This window comes from Gossypium hirsutum, chromosome A08 (genome assembly GCF_007990345.1).
Source record: "Gossypium hirsutum isolate 1008001.06 chromosome A08, Gossypium_hirsutum_v2.1, whole genome shotgun sequence".
Taxonomy (NCBI): Eukaryota; Viridiplantae; Streptophyta; class Magnoliopsida; order Malvales; family Malvaceae; genus Gossypium; species Gossypium hirsutum.
The window spans coordinates 81,715,208-81,731,286 of NC_053431.1; positions in this window are offsets into that span (position 1 = coordinate 81,715,208).

Consider the following 16,079-nt stretch of genomic DNA (forward strand, 5'->3'; position numbering starts at 1 on the left):
GAAGTGTTTCCTGAGGAATTACCGGGATTGCCACCTGTTAGAGAAGTAGAGTTTGGCACAGAATTGGTTTTGGGTACGACACCAATTTCGATCGCTCCGTATCGTATGGCACCGACCGAGTTAAAAGAATTGAAAGCTCAATTACAAGAGTTGACCGACAGAGGTTTTGTGCGACCCAGCTTTTCAGCCTGGGGTGCTCCAGTTCTGTTCATGAAAAAGAAAGACGGAACTATGCGAATGTGTATTGATAATCGTCAGCTCAATAAAGTGACGATAAAGAATAAATATCCGTTGCCGCGAATAGATGACTTATTTGACCAGTTGAAAGGAGCTTCCGTATTTTCGAAGATTGATTTGCAATCTGGCTATTATCAGTTGCGAGTTAGAGATTCTGACGTTCCTAAGACTACTTTCAGAACGAGATATGGACACTATGAGTTTTTACTGATGCCGTTTGGGCTCACTAATGCCCCTGCGGTTTTCATGGATCTGATGAATCGGGTATTCAGACAATATTTAGATCTATTTGTAGTGATGTTCATAGATGATATTTTGATTTATTCTCACAACGAGTCCGAACACACCGAACCCTTGAGGCTTGTATTTCAGATTTTGCGAGATAATCAGTTGTATGCAAAATTTAGTAAATGTGAATTCTGGTTAAGGGAGGTCAGCTTTCTGGGACATGTTGTATCCGCTTCGAGTATTAGAGTTGATCTGAATAAAATTTCAGCCATTCTTGATTGGAAAACTCCGAGGAATGTTTCTGAAGTTCGAAGGTTTTTGGGACTCACTGGGTACTATCAACGATTCGTTAAGGGTTTCTCGATGATTGCAACACCGTTGACAAAACTACTCCGAAAAGATATCAAGTTTGAGTGGTCAGGGAAGTGTCAGACAAGTTTTGACTAGCTAAAAACCCTTTTGACGGAGGCTCCTGTGTTAGTTCAACTAGAGTCTAGTAAAGAGTTCGTAGTCTACAGTGATGCTTCTTTAAATGGTTTGGGTTATGTGTTGATGCAGGAGGGTAGACTTGTTGCGTATGCTTCGAGACAACTAAAGCCTCATGAGAAAAATTATCCAACTCATGATATCGAGCTAGCTGCAATTGTGTTTGCTCTTAAAATTTGGCGTCATTACCTGTTTGGAGAGAAATTCCATGTTTATACTGATCACAAAAGCCTAAAATATTTAATGACTCAGAGAGACTTGAATCTGAGACAACGACGGTGGCTTGAATTATTAAAGGATTAGAAATTGTCATTGATTATCATCCAGGTAAGGCAAACGTGGTGGCTGATGCCCTAAGTCGAAAATCTCTATTTGCTCTTCGAGCAATGAATGTACATCTGTCTATTTCCACTGATGATGTGCTAGTAGCGGAATTAAAAGTAGAACCAATGTTAATACGGCAAATTTGTGAAGCACAGAAAATCGATGACGAATTGGTTGCTAAACAAGCTCAATGTGATTCTAATACGGGTTCAGGGTTTCAAATTGACGACAATGATTGTTTAAGATTCAGAGGTCGATTATGTGTCTCGAGAAATTTAGAACTTACTTCGATGATTTTGAGTGAGGCCTATTGTAGCCGAATGTCGGTCCATCCTGGTAGCACGAAAATGTACAACGATCTAAAAAGACAATATTGATGGCATGGTATGAAAAGATACATTTCTGACTTTGTTTCTAAATGTTTGATATGTCAACAAGTGAAAGTGGAGCATCAGGTGCCTTCGGGATTACTACAGCCGATCATGATACCTGAGTGGAAATGGGATCGAGTAATGATGGACTTTGTATCTAGTTTACCGTTGGCGCAGAACAAGAAGGACTCAATCTGGGTTATTGTTGATAGATTGACAAAGTCCCCTCATTTTATCCCTATTCGTATGGATTTTTCACTCGATAGATTGGCAGAATTATATGTTTCTCAAATTGTTCGACTACATGGAGTACCTACTTCTATTGTTTCTAATAGAGACCCCAGATTTACATCCCGATTCTGGAGAAAATTGCATAAAGCGTTGGGTGCTAAGTTACATTTTAGCACTGCTTTCCATCCACAAACAGATGGCCAATCTGAACGAGTTATTCAGATACTCGAAGATACGTTGAGATGTTACATTCTCGAGTTCAGTGGTTCGTGGGAACGATATTTACCTTTGATTGAATTCGTATATAACAATAGCTTCCAATCAAGTATCAAGATGGCACCGTACGAGGATTTATACGGTTGTAAATGCCGCACACCACTGTATTGGACTGAACTCAGTGAAAATAAGATATACGGGGTTGATTTGATCAGAGACGCTGAAGAAAAAGTGAAAGTGATTAGTGATAGTTTGAAAGCAGCATCGGATCGTCAGAAATCATATGCAGATTTGAAACGCAAAGATATTGAGTATCAAATTGGTGATAAAGTATTTTTGAAGGTCTCACCCTGGAAAAAAATACTCCGATTTGGCCGTAAGGGCAAATTGAGCCCAAGATTTATTGGACCATAAGAGATAGCAAAACGGATAGGGCCGGTTGCTTACAGATTGGTTCTGCCACCTGAACTCGCAAAGATTCATAATGTGTTCCATATATTGATGCTTAGACGGTATAGATATGATCCTTCACATGTGGTGAATTCATCTGAAATTGAGATTCAATCGAATTTGAGCTATGAGGAAGAATCGATCCGTATCTTAGCTCAGGAAGTGAAAGAATTGCGGAATAAGAAAATTTCATTAGTGAAAGTTTTGTGGATCAAACATGGAGTTGAAGAAGCGACTTGGGAGCTAGAAGACTCGATGAAAGAACATTACCCTAACCTATTTGCCGGTAAGATTTTCGGGGACAAAAATCCCTAAAGGGGGAAGAGTTGTGAAGTCCTAATTTGACCCTAATCGAAAAAGTGGTTTCGGAACCACAAAATTGAGTCAGAAAATTTTTAAATATATATACCTTATTTTCTATGTTTTTATTTTGTGAATTTATATGTTTGAAAATTTGGTATTTTAATTTTGTCTTTTAGACGTGAAATTAGCTAAAAAGGACTTGCTTGAGAACTTTGAAAATGTGGTAGGTAAATGTCCAAGGGATTAACTGGTTGAATTACTAAAATGGTGGATTTGCATGTCTATTTTACCTTTTTAAATTAAGGGCACGGTAATGGGGTTGGTATACAATAATTATATGCTTTTTATAATAATAGATTATATATTAGAAATATGTTATAATATAAAATAAGTTATAATATATTAAGTGGGGGTGATAAAAACAAGGAAATTCAATGTTTCTCTTCCATCCTCATTGCCGAAAACATAAGTGAAAGAAGAAGGAAAATGTCAAGGGCATTCGGCCATCTTAAGGGTTAATTAAGGTAGGATTTTATGTTATTCCTATTAAATTTTATGAAAATTTAGTTAGTAGTCAAGCTCTTATTATAACCCATATGTTGATTTTTTTTAATTTGGTGACAAAATGTGCATACGGTTATAATGGATAAATGCTAAGAGGATAGTGTTTTGATGTTTTGGATAGAAATATTAGAAAGGTGAAAATGAGCTAGCTAAATAGATATATGTGAACTTAAATGACGGTATGAACAAATGTGGAGCTTTTGCTACTTTTAGAAGTATTTGGTCAAGGTGGTTATGCGGTGAATCTATGTGTTAAATGACAAAGTGATGTGCAATTGTTATTTTGGTAGTGATAATGCCGGAAGTGAAAAGATTGTTAAGGAATTATGGTTTAAATGTTTAGTGAAGATGATATTCGGCCTGTTAGTATGTGAATAATTTATTTAAAGTATAAACTTTATATGTATACTAAAAATTTATATGCATTCGGCCTTGAGACATTAGATAAACATTAGTTGAGGTTTTAATGTCTTAAACAATGACGGTTGTAAGATGAAGTGGAAATTATTAAATTTATATATTTGAGTATTTAGCAAGGGGTGGTTGTCGTATATATATATGTGGGTGTGTGTTTTACTGAAGTATTGACTGGGTTGTTTATAGTATTTGGATCTTAGGTGGTCCATAGCCGAATGGTTAGTTTAAATTTGTATGGAATAATTAGTAAAGGGAGTAAGTACATTTAGCTCAAAAAAAAGTCAAAAGGAAAAAGGCAAGGTCATAATAACAATGTTCGTGATATGATATTTGAATGTGTAAATGGGAACCGAATTGCTTAAGTTTAATGAAAGCATATGGTGGATGAAAATCAAATTTTGCCGTGTGATTCTTGTGATATGAAACTATTAATATTGTGGGATATAAATAAACTAGCAAGGTAATTAGACTAGTCAATTTGTTTATTCTAGCTCAAGAAACCAAAGGAGGGGAATCAAGCAAGGGAAAAACAAAGGGTATCGAGTAGCCGATTGGAACCGTTTCATCCAACACAAGGTAAGTCCATAAGCAATTATAAGATTTGTTATTTTATACATAAATGGTGCGCACATATCATGAAAGAACTACTTTTGTATATATATATTTTCTCGATTGATAGATAAGTGGTCGTATATACATATTGGATTAAGTCAATTGATTTGTTTATAATGAAATGACATTGGCACTATGTGTGCGGATTTGAATGGCACTATGTGTGCAGATTTGAATGGCACTACGTGTGCGGATTAGCAAGGCACTATGTGTACGAGTTAGCATGGCACTATGTGTGTGAATTTCCTTGACCGAGTACTATGTGTGCGAAATCGGTTGTTGATACAATAAGTGCAGGAACTGAATGAAGAATTAAAGCTATTGAGTGAAATAAGAAATTGGACTCATGAAACGTATATGCATGAATCCATCTATTTCGTCACTATTTAATACTTTGATGAAAAGATTTAAGGCATTTGGTTGTATGATACTTTGATTGAATAGCATGACTTGACTTGTAGTTAGATTAATAATATAAGTGGTATATGGCATAGATTGGTACGGTTGTGATAGCTGATTTTGCAAAAGAATATTATTATAATAAGTAGATGTCAATCAGAGTGAGATAAAAAGGAGTTAAATTTTACTTTGAAGCGTTAATTGTAATGTGGACTTTTCTAGATTCTCTTTCGATATATCAAGTTAATTGTTTGCATTATATTGCTTACGACTTACTGAGTTGAAAACTCATTTGGTGTGTTTACTTGCCTCTTATTTAGATTTTTTTTTTGATTCATTGTGTGCTCGGGACCGTCATCAAAGTCATCGCACCTGCCTGCAACGGTTTGGTACCCCTTTTTGTTAGTCTTAAATATATAACATTATGGCATGTATAGACTTTAAATTTGGGATTTCCATGCCATAATATTTATTTTTGTAATCATGGCCATGCGAATATGACTTAAACTTTAATATTTCAAAAGTGGCTATGTTTGCTTTTATAATACAACTCTTTTGATTAAGTGAAACGATACTAAATGGGTGGCTAATTATTAAATTAAATAGGTCACTTAAAAAAATAAAAAAAATTACTTAGAAGTTTGGCCTATGGGATGTATTTATTATTTATATGAATGAGCTAAATGCTATGTGTATTTCAAAGTAGTTATGCATTCGGCTATAATGGCAAACCACCAAATGAATAGTGATCCTCTTTTTATGATGCATATATTAGTGCAAGGCACGTTGTAAATCATATGTACGTATAGGTTGTGAAATTGTTTATACATGATAAATTAATACCTTGTGAATTCGGTTTTGTTTAATTGCAAAGATCAATAAGATGATTATTCACTATTATATTTTGTTCGATTATTCGCACATGAATAATTTTAGTAATACTCCGTAACCCTTCTGGCGACGGATACGGGTTAGGGGTGTTACACTAAGTTAGGATGTTACACCCTGCTTCTCATCTGGCACTCTCGAAAATGCAATTTATTACAGACATTGCTTCGTAGTTTGGGGTTTCCAACACTCCCAAGACTAGATGTTAAAGGAGACAAAGACCTCGGGTTGGTGCATTTAGAACTTCGTTCTTTTCCCGAATACTCCCTTGATGTAGCAAAACTGTAATACCCCTAACTCATATGATTTGCTGGAATACGGTTCATAAGCGTTACCAGAACATTTAAAACATTTTACAATTAATTCATGCAAGTTACTATTCATTAACCGAGATTATTCATAACATCCCTTAATTGGACCCGAATATGAGCATTAAAGTTAAGTCGGGACGTAAAAGGATTTTTTGCAACTTTTCGAAAATTTTCCAAGGTGTAGGGCTGACACGCCCGTGTGGTCCTAGAGGCATGCTCATGCTAGAGGCTGTGTTCGACCCTGTGTAACTCTCTGTGTAACACCCCGAACCCGAGACCGACACTGGAGTCGGACATGAGATGTTAACAAACTTTGAAAAATTTTTCCAGACACTGCCCAGTCTGAGTACTAGTCGCTTCAAAAATCATATCTTGAGTTTCACAACTCGAAAATCAGTTTTGTGATTTTTCCCTGAAACTAGACTAATTTCCCCACCTATTTATTTTTTTCTAGAATTTTTGGTCGGGCCAATTAGTACAGTTTATTAGTCAAAGTCTCCCATGTTACAGGGGTCGACTACACTGACCTTTTCCCATTACAACTTGGATATCTATCAGCACAGAGCTTCAATACTGATGCCGTTTGTTTCTATGGAAACTAGACTCAGAGTGGAATCCATACATATATGGTATGATCCCTAATTATCTCTGGTCAATTTATAGTGAATTTCCAAAATCGGAACAGGGAATCCAGAAACTGTTCTGGTCCTGTTCCACAAGAACCCGAATATCTCTTACTGTACTGTTCATATGATTGTTTCGTTACTTTCATATGAAAGTAGATTCATCAAGGTTCAATTACATAATTTATTCACTGTTTAATTCCACTCCTACGAATTCTTGTGATTTTTCCAATCCACACCACTGCTGCTGTCAGCCTCTGTTTTCAAAGTAAACCTTACCTATTTTCGGGGTTTCATGGACCAACTAGGGCCTTGTCATACATATGCCCACATATGATCATACTTAGCCATTCCAATGGCTGATCATTTGCTCAACACTTCCATTCCAACTATAGTTACATCATGAAACCATCTATACATTCATAAACACGAATGGTCTAATGCCATACTCCACTTCTACAAGCCATTTTCGCATGGCTGTACACTTATACATTTCATAAGGTACTCGAAAAACAACAATGGGTAGTCCTATACATGCCATATCAAAATTCAACCAAAATAGTACCCAAAAGAGCCTTTGATAGTGTGGGCGACTTCGACTTCAAAATCCCGAGTCCGATAGCTGGAGAACCAAAAATCTATAAAACAGAGGAGCAGTGTAACGAGTAAGCAATTTATGCTTAGTAAGTTTTGAGCAAGGAATTCCAGCATAAACAAAGAATAACACACATTTAGCTAAACGGAATATTTCACAATACGCAATTTACCGATATCAAACTTGCTTCACAACATTAACAACCCTTATGTACATACACAATAGACTAACTTAGCCGAAGGCCGGTAGCTCGTTTATCAACTGAGCGAACATTTATTTGTAAGGGCTCGATTAAATTCAACACATACGTAACATATCCCCATATTGGGATGTTTTTCGAGTATTCGCTGGAATTTTACAGCAAGCTCATTCATTACCAAATCACGTACCTTCGGGATTTAACCGGATATAGCTCCTCGTTCAAATGCCTTCGGGACATAGCCCGGTTTTAGTAGCTCACACAATGCCTTCGGGACATAACCCGGATTTAACAACTCGCACGAATGCCTTCGGGACTTAACCCGGATTTAGTATCTCGCACAAAGGCCTTCGGGGCTTAACCTGGAATTTGTATCTCGCACAAATGCCTTCGGATCTTAGTCCGGATATATTCACTTAGCACAAAGCCTTCGGGACTTAGCCCGGACAGCATTCAATTAATCATGCACATCAAACAATAATTCATGGCACATTCATATTTCATTTTCATTTGCGAAACTCAAACACAAGGTACATATCGTCCTTGCATATTCGGCTCAATAGCCACACATAGAGCATGATTTAATCACATCGTAATTTAAGCTCTCTTACTCAAGAACTTACCTCGGGTGTTGTCGAACGATTCCGCTAACTATTCGACCACTTTTTCCTTCCCTTTATCGGATTTATTTCCCCTTTGCTCTTGAGCTTAATTAAACAAATAAATTGATTTCATCATTTAGGCATCAAAAAGATGAACACAAGGCACTTAGCCCATATTTATACATTAGACATTAAAGTCTCATACATGCAAAAATCATGCATCAACACAACATATTAGCTAATTTCTTTCCCCTTGGCCGAATATGCATGTCTATTTTTGGGATCGATTTCAACACTTAATACACACATATACACACTAGTAAAGCATCCTCCCCCTTTTCATCAATTTAACACATGCATTGCTCATTAACATGCAAAGTTACATTCGGCCTTAGCACACATCTTGCTAGCCGATTCTTCTCCATTTAGCAACCAATGCAAATATGTGCTCACACAAAAATGCTAAAAAGGAGGTTCAAGAATCATCAAGCCATCATCACATGCATCATTAACAAGCTTCATATTTTGCATGCAATGGCATTAACACAACCTCCACCTAGGCCGAATCTTAACTCATCCTCATGCCTCATCACCACAACATCAAACACCAACCAAGAATGATGCATCCATGGTCAAGTGCCAATTCCATCACATAGCAAGATTTAGACCATGGGCTAGGTAGAACTCAAGCTAACAACTAAAACATGCATGCATCTCATGGAACATCATCAAACATACCTTAGCCTAGCTACATGCATGGCCGAATCTCTTCACCTTTCTTCTTCCTTCCTCCTTAAAATTTTTGGCCAAGGATGAACCAAAGGATGAGAAAATTTTTTCTTTGTTTTTCTTTCTAATTTAGGCTAAATGAAGGTGAGAAAAGGATGAACAAAGATCTTCTCCTCTCTTTTCTTTAGGTCACGGCAATGGGGGGGAAAAGAATCAACTACACACTTTTTTTTTTGTGTAATCATCATACTCCTTTTCATTATTTAATTTCCATGCCTATTATTTTATTTTTTTCCACCCATGATGCACCAACAAAACATGTCTATGACATGTCTTGGCCATCAAACTTGGTCTACCATGCTTGTCATGGCCGGCCACTACTAGTAGGGGGGGAATTTGACATGCAAGTCCCCCTTTGTCCACATGCACTAATAGGTCCTCACACATTGACCTATCACATTTTAGAATTTTCTCACATAAGTCCTATTGACTAAATTCACATGAAATCGACCAAATTGAAGCTTGAAATTTTCACACATTCATAATTACATATTCTAGACAATAAGTATCACATTCAAACATTTCGGTGACTCGGTTTAGCGGTCCCGAAACCACTTCCCGACTAGGGTCAACTTTGGGCTGTCACAACTCTCCCCCACTTAAGAAATTTTCGTCCCCGAAAATCTTACCGGTAAATAGGTTTGGGTATCGTTCTTTCATCGAGCTCTCGGTCTCCCAAGTAGCTTCCTCGATCCCGTGTTTGAGCCATAACACCTTTACTAGCGGAACTCTTTGTTTCGCAACTCCTTCACTTCACGAGCTAGGATACGCATCGGTTCTTCTTCATAGCTCAAGTCGACTTGAATTTCAACCTCTGATGGGCTAATTATATGCGATGGATCAGATCGATAGCGTCGAAGCATCGAAACATGAAAGACGTCATGAATCTTTTCAAGCTCCGGGGGCAAAATCAATCTATATGCAACCGGACCAACTCGTTCGGAGATTTCGTACGGCCCAATGAATCTTGGGCTCAACTTGCCCTTACGGCCGAACCTGAGTATCTTTTTCCAAGGTGAAACCTTAAGGAACACTTTGTCTCCCACCTGATACTCGATGTCTTTTCGTTTCAAATCTGCGTACGACTTCTGACGATCCGTGGCTACCTTCAGACTTTCACGGATTACCTTTACTTTCTGTTCAGCATCTTTAATCAAATCAACTCCGAAAATTTTACCTTCACCGAGCTCGGTCCAAAACAATGGTGTACGGCATTTACGACCGTAGAAAGCCTCGTAAGGTGCCATCTTAATACTTGATTGAAAACTATTGTTGTAAGCGAATTCAATCAAAGGTAAATACCGTTCCCATGAACTACTGAACTCGAGGATGCAACATCTCAACATATCCTCAAGTATCTGAATTATCTGCTCGGATTGACCATCGGTTTGGGGGTGAAAAGCAGTGCTAAAGTGCAGCTTGGTACCCAGAGCTTCTTGCAATTTCTTCCAAAATCGTAAGGTGAATCTCGGATCTCTATCCGACATGATAGAAACAGGTACCCCGTGTAATCTCACAATTTGAGAAACGTACAATTCAGCTAGTTTATCCAATGAAGAATCCGTATGTACGGGGATGAAATGAGCCGACTTAGTCAGCCTATCAACAACAACCCAAATCGCATCCTTCTTACTTGCTGACAATGGCAGTCCAGACACAAAGTCCATTGTGACTCGATCCCACTTCCACTCGGGTATCATGATCGGCTGGAGTAATCCTGAAGGCACTTGATGTTCCGCTTTCACTTGTTGGCATATTAAACATCTCGAAACAAAGTCGGAGATGTCCCGTTTCATACCATGCCACCAAAATTGACGTTTCAAATCGTTGTACATTTTCGTACTCCCCGGGTGAATTGACATTTGGCTACAATGGGCTTCGTTCAGAATCATCGAAATGAGTTCCGAATTCCTTGGAACACACAAACGATTTCTGAACCTCAAACAATCATCATCATCAATTTGAAACTCCGATTCCTCGTTCGGAACACACTTAGCCCGTTTTACAACCAATTCATCATCGACTTTCTGGGCTTCACGAATTTGGTGAGTCAATAATGGTTTAGCTTTTAATTCAGCTACCAACACATTGTCTGGTAGAACAGACAAACACACATTCATCGCTCGTAAAGCAAACAATGACTTCCGGCTTAAGGCGTCCGCAACCACGTTAGCCTTTCCCGGGTGATAATCAATGACAAGCTCGTAATCTTTCAACAACTCAAGCCAACGTCTTTGTCGCAGATTCAAGTCTCGTTGAGTCATCAAATATTTGAGACTTTTGTGATCCGAAAATACATGGCACTTCTCACCAAACAAATGATGTCGCCATATTTTCAAAGCAAACACGATGGCAGCTAGTTCGAGATCATGGGTCGGATAATTTCTCTCGTGTGGCTTCAATTGTCTCGACGCATAGGCCACAACTCGACCGTCTTGCATCAATACGCAACCCAACCCAAGTAGGGATGCGTCACTATAAATGACAAACTCTTTACCCGATTCGGGTTGCACTAAAATTGGAGCTTCAGTCAAGTGAGTTTTTAGTTGATCAAAACTTTTCTGACACATCTCCGTCCATTCGAACTTAACGTCCTTTTAAAGTAGCTTCGTCATTGGTGTGGCTATCATCGAGAAACCTTCGACAAATCGTCGGTAATAACCGGCGAGCCCCAAAAAGCTTCGAACCTCAGTAATATTTCTCGGAGGTTTCCAGTCAAGTATGGCTGAAATTTTGTTCGGGTCAACTCGAATACCCGACGCGGATACCACATGACCCAAGAAGCTAACCTCTCTTAACCAGAACTCACACTTACTGAACTTAGCATATAACTGCTTTTCCCGCAAAATTTGCAGCACTAGCCTCAGATGCTCAGCATGTTCGGTCTCATCTCTTGAATAGACCAAAATGTCATCAAGTACATACGCAAGGTATGCTTCGCACCCTCTTCTTACATATTTCTGTGCCAACATTGCTGATATTACAGCTGGCATCCCCTCCAAGTCCGCAGATTCAACTCGGATTACTTCGTTATTTGCGCACCTCAAATCAATAGTCTTGCTCTTGCAATTCACAACCGCATCATGCGTGGTCAACCAATCCAAAACCAAGGATAACATCAAATTCATCAAACGGCAAAAGCATCAAGTTCGCCGGGAAACAGGAACCTCGAATTTCCAGGGGACATTTCTTACACACTTTGTCGACAAGCACGTAACGACCCAAGGGATTTGACACCCGAATTACGAACTCAGTAGACTCAATGGGTAAAGTCTTACTGGAGGCTAAGGTTTCACATATGTAAGAATGAGTAGAACCGGGGTCAATCAAAGCAATTACATTAGTATCAAAGAGAGTGAATGTACCGGTAATAACATCAGGCGAGGAAGCATCCTCGCAGGCACGTATAGCATAAGCTCTAGCAGGCGCACGAGCTTCGGATCTGGTTATATCATCTCTAGATCCTCTCTGACCACCACTAGCATTGCCCGTATTTCCAGATGGTCTACCTCGAGCAGTGGTAGCACCCGGTTTCCCACTCTGATTTTCATTCTGTTCAAACAACCTCGGGCAATCTTTAATGAAGTGGTCAACTGATCCGCACTTGTAACAGGAGCGGTCAGGGAATCTACAACTCCCCGAATGCCATTTACCGCAATATCAACATTTCATTCTATCTCGACGTTCATTCCCAACACTGGCGACCGAAGTGCCTCGTGTACCCACAGGGGGTCGATCACGATCTCGTCTAAAAAGGCCCGAAGTGCCTCTAAACTGGCCCGCATCATCTCGAAATCTCTTCGATGTCTGTTGAAGAGACCTTCCCGAGGATCTTTTACGAAACTCTCCAGTTCCCTCATCAACTCTTTGCTTTTCTTTTCTAAGCTCTTCGGCTTTACAAGCTCGTTCAACAAGTACCACGAACTCTCGTATTTCAAGAACGCCGACGAACATTTTTATATCTTCATTCAGCCCATCCTCGAAGCATTTACACATAATAGCTTCGGACGAAACACATTCCCGAGCGTATTTGCTAAGTCTAACAAATTTTCGCTCATAATCAGTAACCGACATGGAGCCTTGCTTAAGCTCAAGAAATTCCTTCCGTTTTTGATCAACAAATCTCTGACTGATATACTTTTTCCGAAACTCAGTTTGGAAAAACTCCCAAGTTACTTGCTCTCGGGGCACAACAGAAGTCAGAGTACTCCACCAATAGTAGGCAGAATCACGTAGCAAGGAGATAGCACACTTTAGGCATTCATCGGGTGTACAAGATAGCTCATCGAGTACCCGGATAGTGTTGTCCAGCCAAAATTCAGCTTGCTCGGCATCATCGCTATCCATAGCCTTAAATTCAGTAGCCCCATGTTTTCGGATTCTATCAACTGGGGCTTATTTGACCTTATTTGGTCCGTTACCGGTGGTATTGTAGGTACGGGGGTAGTATTTGTCGGGAATGGAGGTTGTGGAACAGCCATATTAGTTCGAATGTATTGGTTGAACCAATCATTCATCACGCTATAGAATGCTTGTCTAGCTTCATCATTCGGATTACTAGCATTAGGTTGAGAGTCTGCCGGCACTGTCCCTTGGGCGGGAGCAGGCGCTACACTCTCAAGATCATCAGCTACCTCTCGGTCACGATCGGGATCCATTACTATAAACACATTTACAATTGTCAGAAATCACCACACTATCAAGTAATCACATAAAATGGCATGTATAGCTAGACCCAACACATTACGGTAGTCCTAGAATCGACTAAACCGTAGCTCTGATACCAATTTAATGTAACACCCCGAACCCGAGACCGACACTGGAGTCGGACACGAGATGTTAACAAACTTTGAAAAATTTTTCCAGACACTGCCCAGTCTGAGTACTAGTCGCTTCAAAAATCATATCTTGAGTTTCACAACTCAAAAATCAGTTTTGTGATTTTTCCCTGAAACTAGACTCATGTCCCCACCTATGTATTTTTTTCTAGAATTTTTGGTCGGGCCAATTAGTACAGTTTATTAGTCAAAGTCTCCCATGTTACAGGGGTCGACTACACTGACCTTTTCCCATTACGACTTGGATATCTCTCTGCACAAGGCTTCAATACTGATGCCGTTTGTTTCTACGGAAACTAGACTCAGAGAGGAATCCATACATATATGGTATGACCCCTAATTATCTCTGGTCAATTTATAGTGAATTTCCAAAATCGGAACAGGGAATCCATAAACTGTTCTGGCCCTGTTCCACAAGAACCCAAATATCTCTTACTGTACTGTTCATATGATTGTTTCGTTACTTTCATATGAAAGTAGATTCATCAAGGTTCAATTACATAATTTATTCACTGTTTAATTCCACTCCTACGAATTCTTGTGATTTTTCCAATCCACACCACTGCTGCTGTCAGCCTCTGTTTTCAAAGTAAACCTTACCTATTTTCGGGGTTTCATGGACCAACTAGGGCCTTGTCATACATATGCCCACATATGATCATACTTAGCCATTCCAATGGCTGATCATTTGCTCAACACTTCCATTCCAACTATAGTTACATCATGAAACCATCTATACATTCATAAACACGAATGGTCTAATGCCATACTCCACTTCTACAAGCCATTTTCGCATGGCTGTACACTTATACATTTCATAAGGTACTCGAAAAACAACAATGGGTAGTCCTATACATGCCATATCAAAATTCAACCAAAATAGTACCCAAAAGAGCCTTTGATAGTGTGGGCGACTTCGACTTCAAGATCCCGAGTCCGATAGCTGGAGAACCAAAAATCTATAAAACAGAGGAGCAGTGTAACGAGTAAGCAATTTATGCTTAGTAAGTTTTGAGCAAGGAATTCCAGCATAAACAAAGAATAACACACATTTAGCTAAACGGAATATTTCACAATACGTAATTTACCGATATCAAACTTGCTTCACAACATTAACAACCCTTATGTACATACACAATAGACTAACTTAGCCGAAGGCCGGTAGCTCGTTTATCAACTGAGCGAACATTTATTTGTAAGGGCTCGATTAAATTCAACACATACGTAACATATCCCCATATTGGGATGTTTTTCGAGTATTCGCTGGAATTTTACAGCAAGCTCATTCATTACCAAATCACGTACCTTCGGGATTTAACCGGATATAGCTCCTCGTTCAAATGCCTTCGGGACATAGCCCGGTTTTAGTAACTCACACAATGCCTTCGGGACATAACCCGGATTTAACAACTCGCACGAATGCATTCGGGACTTAACCCGGATTTAGTATCTCGCACAAAGGCCTTCGGGGCTTAACCCGGAATTTGTATCTCGCACAAATGCCTTCGGATCTTAGTCCGGATATATTCACTTAGCACAAAGCCTTCGGGACTTAGCCCGGACAGCATTCAATTAATCATGCACATCAAACAATAATTCATGGCACATTCATATTTCATTTTCATTTGCGAAACTCAAACACAAGGCACATATCGTCCTTGCACATTCGGCTCAATAGCCACACATAGAGCATGATTTAATCACATCGTAATTTAAGCTCTCTTACTCAAGAACTTACCTCGGGTGTTGTCGAACGATTCCGCTAACTATTCGACCACTTTTTCCTTCCCTTTATCGGATTTATTTCCCCTTTGCTCTTGAGCTTAATTAAACAAATAAATTGATTTCATCATTTAGGCATCAAAAAGATGAACACAAGGCACTTAGCCCATATTTATACATTAGACATTAAAGTCTCATACATGCAAAAATCATGCATCAACACAACATATTAGCTAATTTCTTTCCCCTTGGCCGAATATGCATGTCTATTTTTGGGATCAATTTCAACACTTAATACACACATATACACACTAGTAAAGCATCCTCCCCCTTTTCATCAATTTAACACATGCATTGCTCATTAACATGCAAAGTTACATTCGGCCTTAGCACACATCTTGCTAGCCGATTCTTCTCCATTTAGCAACCAATGCACATATGTGCTCACACAAAAATGCTAAAAAGGAGGTTCAAGAATCATCAAGCCATCATCACATGCATCATTAACAAGCTTCATATTTTGCATGCAATGGCATTAACATAACCTCCACCTAGGCCGAATCTTAACTCATCCTCATGCCTCATCACCACAACATCAAACACCAACCAAGAATGATGCATCCATGGTCAAGTGCCAATTCCATCACATAGCAAGATTTAGACCATGGGCTAGG